The sequence below is a fragment of the Suncus etruscus genome, chromosome 14 (genome assembly GCF_024139225.1).
Source record: "Suncus etruscus isolate mSunEtr1 chromosome 14, mSunEtr1.pri.cur, whole genome shotgun sequence".
NCBI lineage: Eukaryota > Metazoa > Chordata > Mammalia > Eulipotyphla > Soricidae > Suncus > Suncus etruscus.
Genome location: NC_064861.1, coordinates 51,080,889 through 51,093,490, shown reverse-complemented (window position 1 = coordinate 51,093,490; position 12,602 = coordinate 51,080,889). Strand labels below are relative to the sequence as shown.

Sequence of the window (12,602 nt, the reverse complement as noted above, 5' to 3'; positions counted from 1 at the left end):
ATGGTGACCCAACCCCCCCAAAAGAAATGTGGGGTCTCCTCTTTCATTGAAAACTAATTTGTTAGGAGACTATGAAAGAAAACAAGAGGCGCCCCACCCAGCAACTTCAAGCTGTCAAAATGAAGGTTGTTATGGTACTACTCTTCTCTCCCTCCCCCTTGAAACTTAAAGTTGTCAAAATGAAGGTTATTATGGTATTCCTCTGCCAACAGTACTTGAGATTTCATATTCTCTAAAACCTTAATTAACTTTAGAAACATTTTGAGCTAAGGAAATACTTTATAAGGCTACCACTCACCATGGCCACCCCTGTACAAGAAATAAGAAGCATTGCTGAGCCACTATAGCATATAGAAACAAAAAAGAAGAGAAAGGGCAAGACGGTTTTATTGACTGTCTAATGTCCCAAAGTGACAGTGAACACAACTTTTCACCAGCTCATAGACACTGCCAGTGTGAAGCCTCCCCAACTAGAGTCAAGGGGCAATTTGCAGGCAAATACGCTAGTGTCCAGCTCCCTCCCCAGATGGCTTGTTTCTATGCCATCCCAGGGCACTTAATCCTGCATGCAGAGTCAGCAGAAGTAACCAAAAAAACTCAACTCCTCTTATTTTAAAGCGTTTATTTAAAAATTAGTTATCTACGGCATAGACCAAAGAATGGCAAGCACAGCACAGCTCAGAAAGTCATTTCTGGCAAAATGGAAAAACATATCCCTTGGAGTTATGTTACTAGAGCCAAGACAGACTGCTGGAAACTATCCATTGCATCCATCAGTTTCCAGTGAGTCCACAGGAGAAAGGGAAAGAGGCACCACCACACATGACAGATGAGGAGTCAGGTGGCTGAGTTAGAGCAAAAATCAATTGCTATCCAGACAGATGACCTTGAGAAAGTTGTGTAATTACAGAGTACCTTGCTGTATTTAACTGTCCAATGAGCTGGCTTCATTACATAAACTCTACACATTTTGGAAATTCCAACTCTGTGAGAGATGGAAACAGGTGGAAAGAAATCAACATCATGGCGGACCATAGCTACTTCCAAAATAATACACAATTTGAGCCACAAATGGAAGGCCATCAACCAACATTTCAGATGAAAATAACAAACGCCTGCAAAGAGCTAGAATGAAAACAAGAAAAATGAATAAATAACGTATTTTTCATAGACCAACTGGTTTCCTCTTGCTACCAAGAAGGAACATTTTGTCCTCTGTGTTCTAAAAACCCACACTACCTTGTAAGAAATACTTTTATATAATCATAAGGAAAGGGTAGAGATAAGGAATTTCAAAAGCACTGATATAAGTACTTTCTGAAGTACTGATATAAATTATTTAAATTTTGTTTTATGCATATTAATTTCTTAAAAACAACACTCAGAAGTGATGTGCTAATTAAGACTTTAGAAAAATTAAAAAATTTCTGTCTTCTAATATAATAAAAAAAAAAGTGACTATATTGGTGAGGCAGTACCACTAGGAGTCTTTTAACTTGCCTGAAGGAAAAGAGCCCATGCAGTCCACCTCTTGTCACAGTGCTCCTGGGAATGGACGCCATTTTCCTCTTTGCTCACTGCCATCTTAGTGCCACAGAATGTTTCCTAGCGGGCTGGTCAACAGACTTGCTTATCTACATCAAGGCACTGCTAAGGCATTCAAAGGTTTGAGACAGACACATTTTTCATAGCAAAAAGAACCAGTTCCTGACTACAACAAGCAAAGCTAAAATTTCATGAAAATAATGAAGAGCTTCAAGATGGGAGAGGTTGGGTATTCCCTACAAGAATCAGAAAAGATAGGTACTTCCTAGTAGCTAAACTTGAGGAGCCCATGATAGATTAAAAAAAGGGGAGCAAAAGGGGAAGAACTAAGATTCTTCTATCTCCTAGACTGTCTAGAACCCAACTTAGCAAAACGGGGTGGGGAAGGGGAGACCTGAGTCTTCAGGCAAGTTTCAGCTTAAAATGTTGAAGGAAAGCTTTACGAGACCTTTCATGCCATTCAAAGAAACATTTTATGGAAGCAAATCTGCAGTGAAATGGTGTTCTGAAACAATTATATTGCTACCTAACATCTTAAACTGCAAACATAAAATTTATACATGATTCATAGAATCCATGTAGGATTCAAAACAGCATTAGGACAATGAGCCTTCCTATTTCACTGAAAAGGCTGATGTGAAAATTTTCTTTCCTAGTTCTAAAATGCCAATTAACTAAAGAAAACAGCATTCAATAAGATGAACAACTGCTACTGCAAAACCATGACAAGCAACTGGCTTTTAAATTTGGTATCAAGTCCAAAGGAGTCTCAGATACCCGATACCATGAAGATTCAACTCCTGAGACAGCTATTAAAGCATTTCAAGTAAAATCTTCATGGTACAGTTTACTGCAAAATACACTTACTATAAATTCTTCAGGGTTTAGTGCCCTTGAAAAGATAAGCACACAAATCAAAGTTTAATCTACTGTTTCCTCTTATTTACAGCATAAAGGAACAAAGGAATAAGCTAAGTTGAAATCCAATTATTTTAAGAATCAAGCTTCCTAAGCTTACAAATCATAACCAAGAGTTTTTCATAAGTAGCTTTGAAGTCACACTATTAATTAAACAGAGGCATTAAAAATTATCCCCATGGATAAGAGTAAAAGCCTCAATCTACTAGTAGTCTTTCAGGACCAAATGTTTAAACATTTCTTTCTTATATATTTTAACTAGCCATTGTAGATCATTGCTTTTTTCTTAAACAAACAAGCAAACAAAAAATACAGCAATTTCCTTCAGACATGGAAAACCAACTGTCAAGAACAGTAAAAAGAAGCGAGAATTCTTAGATAAGCCAGGTTTGAGGGTTCTTTCTCTGAAGCATCAGTTCCATCTTTGAATAGTGAAAAATTCATACCTCTAATTAACTTAAATTACTAATGAATAGCATATTTAAAGCATAACCTAGACTCATCTCTAAGACCTGTACTTCAAGTATTTATCTACCATGCTTGGTTACTAACACATACACTTACCAAAAATACACCTAGGATCTCTGCATTTCACCTTTAATATCCAGAGTTCATTTTAAAGTGTTTTTTGCTCATTCAACCAAAGATTAATTTTCAGCCTCTTGCCGCTATATAAATATGAGGAATACTTACTGTAGACAAAAGGATTCCATTTTCTTCCTGGGAATGTTCCCTTTCCTAGAGAACTCTTCTCTGCAGTGTACAAATTTATTTCTGACTTTTACAGTAACAAAGCTCTACTGCTATAGAAGCTAATGTGAATGAAATGGCCCTGCAGCTGCCTTCAGAGTCCAGCTCACCTCAACCATGAGACAGCTAATTGTTAAAAATGGTGGCTGAGACATTTTCCATACATTAAATTAAGGAGCTCTGATGAAGGCGCTGGCATCCACCCACTTCAGACAAAGGAAAATAATTTGCAACTGTATCAAGGCATTGATAATTGAGTCATCTCCATACAGAGTCCATGTTAAAGATTTCCTCCATCTTCACAACATGCAAACCATAGCTCATTGTCTCATCTCAGACATCAATTCTTTGCAGCACTGCACTTACAGAGTTTTAAAGGAATCAGTCATGGGGAGCCAGACCTCAATACAGAGAGGAAAAAATTCTTATAGTTCCTCTCATTTCCCTAGCAGCTCTCCTTCACCATCACCCTCTCCACCCCACTTTGACAGCTCAAGTCTTCTATTGTGACAAATACAGAAAGTCCCTTGCCTCAGAAGCGAGCTAAATCTTGCAAGGAAGTGAGCCATTTCCCAGTCCATGCTTCAAAAAAAAAAGTCCAGACCCTACAGGTCCCATGATAAAGATATAGTCCTTGGGATAAAAAGACATACATGATTGTCTTTTTAAAGGAAAACCTAGTATGTTGCTTTTAAATGCTGAATTAAAAAGAATTTTATCTGATATTAATCAAGGCATTAAAAATGTTATAGGCAATATTTGTAATTTGATAACCCTCCAGATAATACTGACATGATTTAGAAAGTTATTATTTCACATACAAATTACTTTTCTCTATTAAAAATATCTGAATACACTTTAAGGACTCATATACTTTTTTTTTTAAGAAATGAATTGGGAAGAAATAACTATTTAAATGCCATTATTTGGTAATACTTAAGAATTCACATCTTTGATGTTTCGGTTTTATTCTCATTTAAAGTCTTATGAAAGAGCATTTCCCGTCAGACAATTCCAAATACCTCAAATAGTATCTTTTCTCTATAAGTATAAATGGGGGAAGGGATAAAAAAAGAACAAGAAAAACATAGATGACTGAATTATCTGGTAAGATGTCCCCCCACCCCCAACACTCCCTAAGATGGATCTAGTTTTAGCAGAGAAATTATTTTTTTACCTCATATCTAAGAATGCTGCACTTAACAGTCATCTTTTTATGCCTAAGGAAAGTCCACACTACTCACTAAAGATGAAATCTATACAAATCCTGAATAGCCAACTATTAAAATCTTCCAGAAGACACCCTCTGTTCCACCCAATAAAATTTTTTAAAGGAATCTATTAGAACAAATATGACCATTTTTAGGAGAAATTAGTTTTTTTCCCAATGAAATGAGTTAAATGCCTCTGACTTTGTCTTAAAATATTAAACAAACCAAGACCTAGTCTGTCAATATTGCAACAACATACTTATTGCTCTATTTACCAGGATGCATTTTTACCTTAAATTCTTTACAGACACAGGGATTCCTACCTGCAGCTGTCAAAGGTAAGGAGTTATAGATTGGCCGATGCTCTTGGTCACTGCAGCTCTTCCAAAACTTCCATGTGAGCTGAGCACTGCTGGAATGAGTGCTCAAGTTTTTCCCCACTCCAAAGAGCCAGAATTGAAGGTGGGGGGAAGAGTTGGGGAGGTAGAGAGGGTGGTGAGAAAAAGGGAGGAAACCAGAGGAGGGGAAGGGGAAGAGGGGGGGAGAGAGAGAGAGAATATAACCTGCAAATGTTGATATGATGGGAGCATTAAAGAGTCAATTAGACAATGAGATTGCAGGGTCTCCTTTAAAAAGGTGCTGAGAAGCCCTGGGGCACCGCATTGGTATCCCTGCTGCATCCCTGCTGCGTGGCACAAATTCTGAAAATTCAGAGAAGTCAGCCTCAGCCTTCAGTTTGAAAGCACAAACTGATGGGAGTAACAGTTTATAGGTTACAGAAGGGTATTTTATTGTTAACGGACTGTACCAAGTTAAGCTTTAAGAAGGGGTGAGAGAACATGTAGGCAAGAAATGCTATGATACCTCCCCCAAAGCCACTGCAATTACTCTGATGTGAATTTTTGATGACTTCCGACATCTTGCTTGGTTAATAATCGCTTCAGCTGTCATATTTGGTTAATGTGGAAAATGCATTTGCTGCATTGTGATGCAGTGCTGTGGCCACAGATTGTAACACCAGTTGTAAGGCTGGTCCTTTAACTGAGCAGCAGGAATTTGCACATGCCATGATGCTAAAATAAATGGTAGTTAAAGATTTTATACAGCCGCAGACGGTTTCTGCCATTTTAGTCTACAGAATGTGTAGATGCAATCAATATACACCAGCATCTCAGCTCACTGTGCCCTTGCCACTTGTACTGCCCTGCAAACAGTCTGATACATTCATCACCTCAAAATGTGTGGCCTCTTAGTAGTTAAAAGATTGTGATACTGTTTAAATAACTATTCAGATTAATTATAGCTTTGAACAGAACCGAGGTTATTTGCATTTCAGGAATATACAGCCAATGAAACTGTCAATGGCACGGAAAAATGCAGACCTTTTATTAACATATGCTCAGCTTAACTGTCACTTCTCCATACAACATTTAGGGAAAGATATAGAATGTGTAAGTCATGAATATTCTCAGACTGCTGCGACTGCTTTTAAAAAGTGTTCCTCAAAGGGAAGTTTTTCCTCCATGTTTTAACGTATAAACAGAAAATTAAAGACTACATTAAAATACATGTGTTTTCCATTGTCACTAAAAGAAATTCAATGCAGCGAACAGCTGTGCAATTACAGGGAAGCTTGTAGAAAAGCAAAGAGGAAACTGCACCGATGATTAAAGTCAAGCCAGGTAGTGGGTGTCATTATGGTGCAGACTACAAAAGAAAAACAGACTGACCACTCTTATCTTCAATAACAAAACCCAAAAACTCTACCAAGTTGTGCCGCTGGTTGCAAAACCAACTCCTAGACTGCAGAAGCTAAAGAACACATATCTGCCAATTTTGTAGTATGTTCTTATGCAAATTTTAATGTGGCACCTTAGTATCTAGAATTTGCTCAAGGTTTTTGTTAATCTGCAATCATTTCGGCATTTAAAGAACTTGAATCAAGTCTTACAGACTTTGCTGCTTTATAAAATAAAATACTAATATTTTTATATCAGAACTTTTGCCAATTAAAGTTCAGTTGAGATGTTCCAGACTTTCCTCATCAAAAAAAATTAAACTAAAAGAACTGGACAAAGGAGCACACACTGATGCATGAACAGTGAATAACAATGACAGAATTTATTTAAGTAACATAAAAATTCAGTCCTTTGTTTTATTCCCTGAGAGCACCACATGGATAATTTGGAGGTACATGTGTTAACAAGTGCCGTGAAGCTGCAGAGCCTTCAAGTTTCGGGTTCTGCTCTAGCTTAAATGTAACTGCACCAACAATGGCATTTGATGCCATGACAGATGCCACAGGAGTTGCAATTAGCATTCGGTAAATCAAGCTTTTCTGTGCCAGCCCCGATACAAGGTACCACTAGCAGTTTAGAAATTGCATGAAGGGGTGGGAGTTGGAGGGACCCATATTTGGGGTTAGCTTTGAAATGATCCAGGCTCAGCTTATGCTCCAATTACTGAACAAAAGATTACCCCTAGGGACCCCTCTCTGAAGCAGTGCAAGACGCAAACTCTTTTGTTTCTGATCAAATACAGATTGCAGCGTGGTGGATATGCCCCCAATAGGAGTCTTCTGGAATGTCAGGGGAAGGAAAAAAAAAAAAAACCTCTCCCAAATTCAAGTGTGGTGACAGTTTACTAAAGGTTAAAATTTACTCCTGAGGGAATTTAAATGAAGCTCAGTACAGGGGAAAGGGAAGGAGTGGGAGGAATAATTAATTAAAAATAAATAAAGAGGGCCAGAGCAATGGTACTGTGGGTAGGATATTTGCTTTGTATGTGGCTGACCTGGGTCTGGGTTGGATCCCTGGCATCCCATATGGTTCCCAACCTATAGGAGGGAGAGAATGCCAGGAGTAACCCCTGGAGGGGGGAGGGAGGGAGGGAGGGTGGGAGGGAGCGAAGGAAGGAGGGAAGAAGGGAGGGAGGGAGGAAAGAAGGAAGGAAGGGAGGGAGGGAGGGAAGGAAGGAAGGAAGGAAGGAAGGAAGGAAGGAAGGAAGGGAGGGAGGGAGGGAGGGAGGGAGGGAGGGAGGGAGGGAGGGAGGGGAGGGAGGGAGGGAGGGAGGAGGAGGAAGGAAGGAAGGAAGGAAGGAAGGAAGGAAGGAAGGAAGGAAGGAAGGAAGGAAGGAAGGAAGGAAGGAAGGAAGGCTCCTTCACTGAGTGACCATTAAGATGCCTTTTTCTCACCAGTACAGTCAACAAATAAATGAAGATTAAGAGAACATTTCTTTATTCTAGAATTAACTGCAAAACAATTAGACACTTTTCCTCAATCTAGGCATAGCCCAAGGAAAGCAGATGAGATGCTGCACATTGTGGCTGCAGATGAACCAAGAGCAGAGGCTAGATTGATGCTGGAGCACACAACCAGAAGTAAGCCCTGAACTCTTCTAGATATGGCCTAAAAAGCAACCATCTATCTCCTCCTCCTCCTCACCCTATAGCTTTGTTTAAGGATGATGACTAAACAGTAAAAACTAAAACAAAGGTAGAAAATTAGGAGAATTAGCACCTATAATATATAGGATAAAAATGAGTTCACTTAGATAAATGCTGGTGATACTTTCTACCAGAGACCAACACTGCTGAGTTTTTCAAATTCGTCTGGGCACTGCACCATTCTGAGTGCTACCACAAGAAACCTGTTCTTATATACACTCTGTATAAAAAAAATCCAGATGCCAAAATATGTAAAGGCAAATGGGCCTTACCACCACAATAACCAGAGTGTTTAAAAGTCTCTCTCTAATTGAAAGATCTCAAAATTTCCAGAGAGGATATAAATTTGCAAATAGCTTTCCACATAAAATTTAAATACTGCATGCTTTTAACACAGCTCCTTAGAATTCTATAGAAATGTTTGCTGATTTTTGGGGCCGGAGAGATAGCACAGCAGTAGGGCATTTGCCTTGTAAGCAGCTGATCCAGGATGGACGGTGGTTCAAATCCCATATATGGTCCCGGGAGTCTGCCAGGAGTGCAGAGGCAGAAGTAACCCCTGAACGCCGCCAGGTGTGACCCCCCCCCCCAAAAAAAAGAAATGTTTGCTGTTTTTACTTCCATTTCCTGGTACAAATTCCCAACTAATATATTTGATTAGTTTGGGGGCACATCCAGCAGTGTTCAGGACTTATTTCTGGCTCTGTGCTCAGGTATCACACACACACCTGGCAGTTTTGTCGGCCAGAATAGAACCTGGGTTAACACATGCAAAACAAGTACCTTACACGCACTGTACTATCTCTCTGCCTGTCCCCTCCAACACCCCGTATTTTAAATAAATTCTCAGAAAAGAATAGGGATAAGACTAACAGGCATAGGGCCAGAGAGAATAGTGCATTTGCTTTGCATGTGGCGAACCTAGGTCCAATCTCCAGCACCCTATATGGTTGTCTGAGACTATCAGGAGTGGTTTCTCTGACAGAGCCAAGGGCCTGAATATTGCAGTGTATGGCCCAAATACCAAAACAAATAAATACCTAAATAAATAAGAATCATAGCACTATTTTTCCTAAAAAAGCAAGAAACACTTCTGCCCTGTTAATGAAACAAGATCTGAAATCGGATAGACAGCACAGGAGTTAAGGCACTTGACTTTATGTGACAGACCATGGTTTCAATAACACTTCATATAGTCCTCTGAGCAACACCAGGGAGGTCACTCCTAAACACAGAGCCAGGAATAGTCACTCACCACCATTGAGGGATTCACAACAGGTGTCAGGAATGACCCTTGAATATTGCCAGGTGTAGCCCCCAAAACAATTAAAAAACACACTGATTTAAAAGACTGATTTTTTTTAAATTCATATAGGTAATTGATTGGAAGATTAATGAGAGGAAAAATTAAAAAGGAGTGTGAAGATCAAGTTTTCTCAGGTCTACACACTCGAAATACACAGGATGAGATATTTTTTAAAAATGTGGTATTGGTACTTTTTTTTAACCTGTTACCATTAATAAGATTAGTCTAGAAAAGGGAAGCCACTGAAATTGTAGACCAAGTAAATAATAACAATTATATGGTAATGATCAATTATAACACTAGAATGAGTTACATTAATACTGTAGCAACATATTATATAGAATGATTAATTATATACTATAATAAACTCAAGTTTAATGGCCATGTTCAAATGAACAGTCGTCAAATCTAACACACAATGTCCATGTAGAGGGCTTTAACAAGAAATCAGAGTTGGAGCTGGAAAACAGTCCAGCGGTAGGGTGCTTGCCTTGCACGTGGCTGACCAGGGCTCAATCCCAGACATCCCATATGGTCTCCCAAGCACTGCCTGGAGTGAGCCCTAAACATCACTGGGTGTGACCCCCAAATCCAAAATAAATTATTTTTAAAAATAAATGAAATAGTTTAGGTCCCTGGTGATCTTTACTCTGCCTTCTGCCAAGTTCATAGGCTCTGGAGAAGATGAAGTTGTGGAAACCCCCACCTCCCCATTTCCTTTTCCTATGCAGCTGTTGCAATAGCATGAGTGGCAAACATGCTGGGTCTGCAAGTGGCTACACTTAACTGTAGTGCCTGACCCTCTACACTACAGATGTGGTGCTCACACATGTTTGCCTCACACATGCTCTCTAGAGGTAATGCTCCTGGTCTCAATCATGTGGGATAGAACACTTTAGCTACAGTAGTCACACAGAGATGGCCCTCTCTGCTGTGCACTCAAGGTCTTCAGGCACTGCGTTCAGGGCAACAATGGGAGTCAATTTTGAAGTGTCAGATACGTAAGGCAGGTGCTTTGACCACTGAAGCATCGTTGGCCCGGGAAGTGCTTTTCAGAGAAAAGTATGAGAAGCCACAGGAGGGAGCAACAATTACTGTACTGTATCTCCTCAGCTTTTGAGGCTGGGCTGGATTCCAGTTTCCTTTGCAGCCTAGCATCATTAACCTCCTCTTAGCTCCCTTCTCCTTGGAATCTTGTCTTCCTGGCCTCAACCTATACATTTCCTCTCCCAACACACTGCTGCAAGTAACTCTGGAAAATTCTAGAGCTATTTTCTTGACATTCGAGCTATCACTAGAGGTTTCTGGGGGCATTTCCATGGTGTCTACTGACAGAACATCAAAAACAAATGAAATCTGAACATTCAAATCTACCTAATCTTTGGTTCTTTGCTTCAAACATCAGCATCAATCATCAATCCTTCATGCTGCAAACCCGTTATTTCTGAACCACCTTCTTAAACTCATCAGGTACCAAGTACAGCAGATATTGTACCATGCTTCTCTTCTGTTTTTCTCTGCTTCTGAGCTGCTCCTGGGCCTCATCACCAAAGCAGGATTATCACGAAAGCCTCTGAACATTGCTTAAGATATTCTTCGACTGGTCAAACCAACTTCTATAGGTACTCCTTAGTCCCTGCTCCTTTCTCTGCTCCTGATCGGTTTCAGAACATTCAGAACATTTTACCAGGAGAACTACATTGCTTAGCACTCACTATTCCATCTGATCATCCTCCCTGACAGATTTTACTCTAAGCACATAGCTTGTGTCCGCACCTTCCTGACTTTGATCTGGTCACGATTATTTCATCTTTCACTTCCAGAAAGCTAAAAAAAAAAAAAAAAATCACTCTTTCGAGGTTTACTCAGATCCTCTGTTGCAGGGGCCTTCCTCAGCAATACCAGCACCCTCTCCTCTAAAACCCTATGGCATTTAAGATCTCAAGTCAATGACTTTCAGTTTTGCTTATTTACAGTATCTGGGCACTTTGACCCTACCACAAGAGTGTTTGTTTTGCCAAAAAAAATATATAACTATTGAAAGGTTTCACATTTGAGGCTGGAGAGATAGCATGGAGGTAGGGCATTTGCCTTGCATGCTGAAGGTCGATGGTTCAACTCCCTGCATCCCATATGGTCCCCTGAGCCTGCCAGGAGCGATTTCTGAGTGTAGAGCCAGGAGGAACCTCTGAGCGCTGCCGAGTGTGACCCAAAAACCAAAAACCAAAAAAAAAAAAAAAAAAAAAAGTATTTGTTTTGGCTTTACAAGGTAAAAGACAATGAGCTTCCAGAAGGCAGTGTCCAACTAATCATCCTTAAATGGGCATTTCATCAAAACACAGACATTTTGTTTTCTTTTTTTAGTGCTCACACTGAGCATTCAGGGCTTACTTACTCCTAGTTCTATACTTTGGGATCATTTCTGAAGGGGAAACCCATATGTGGTGCTAGAAGTCAAACCAGGTCAGCTACCTGTAAGGCAAGGACTCTACCTGCTGTAGTATTTATTCAGCCCATGATTTGTATTAGTGTTCGTTCAAGAAACCCACACACAGGTTGGTGAAGATAACTTCCAAAAGGGCAGCTAAATATTACTTCTGCTTGTTTTAGTTCTTTTAAAGCTCTTAAGCTCCTGAGATCATTGCAGCCCTACATAGTAAGACAGATGCTAAGATGGTTCTTGGCCATTACAAAGAGACACTAAACTCCTGTTTGGTTGTTTGTTTGTTTGTTTTATGAATAAGCATCATTACCGGCAGTATTCAGTTCCTAAAGTCAGCTTCCTCAGTGCCACCTACAGCCAAAAAGGTTCAAGGAAAATGAGAGAGACCTGGTTCACTGTCAGGAGTGTGACATATATTCACAGCTGATTTGTCCTGGCAAATAAGCTGAGAGTTTAAAAACCTAATCTCCTCTTATTCATGACAATTCACCTTGGGTAGTGTTTTAAGTGAGGAATGTTCAATTTGGGGGATCTTTCGAAGTCAGACAGTACCCGAGTTTGGAAATATTGATTTTATTCAATAGTAAAACAAATTAAGGTTCATTCATTGTGGTCCACATGCAAACTTTTTTGTTTGGGAATCAATAGGATTACCAACAAGAAAAAGAAAATTACCTCTGCCCTGACCAGCTGATGAGGACCCCTCATGATTCAAGCCCTGGTACTATTTTCAAACCAAAAGTAGGCTCAAATGAATTTCAGAAGTGTTTGATCCACTTCTTTGAAAAATGTCATGGGCATCTTTAGAGGGATCACATTAAATCTGTACAATGCTTTGGGGAGTATTGCCTTTTAATGATATTAATCCTGCCGATCCATAAGCAGGGTATGGGTCTCCATTTCCTTGTGTCCTCTCTTATTTCTTGAATCAGGCTTTTGTAGTTTTCTTTGTATAGGTCCTTCACCTCTTTAGTTAACTTGACC

The 12,602-nt window shown here is 39.7% G+C and overlaps 1 protein-coding gene across 3 annotated transcripts in view; it reads right to left on the bottom strand.

Moving 5' to 3' along the window:
* Positions 1-12,602, bottom strand: part of NUP93 (nucleoporin 93) — a 128,233-nt gene that overhangs the window by 56,758 nt on the left and 58,873 nt on the right. Inside the window, exon 1 of one of the 3 annotated variants that reach the window (XM_049786123.1) lies at positions 4,748-4,836. The exons of 1 other annotated variant lie outside the window; for it this stretch is intronic. The gene's annotated coding sequence lies outside the window, so the exon portion shown is untranslated. Of the gene's footprint in view, positions 1-3,156; positions 3,161-4,747; positions 4,837-12,602 lie in introns of those variants that run through there. One more of the 3 variants, XM_049786124.1, reaches the window with a different exon arrangement.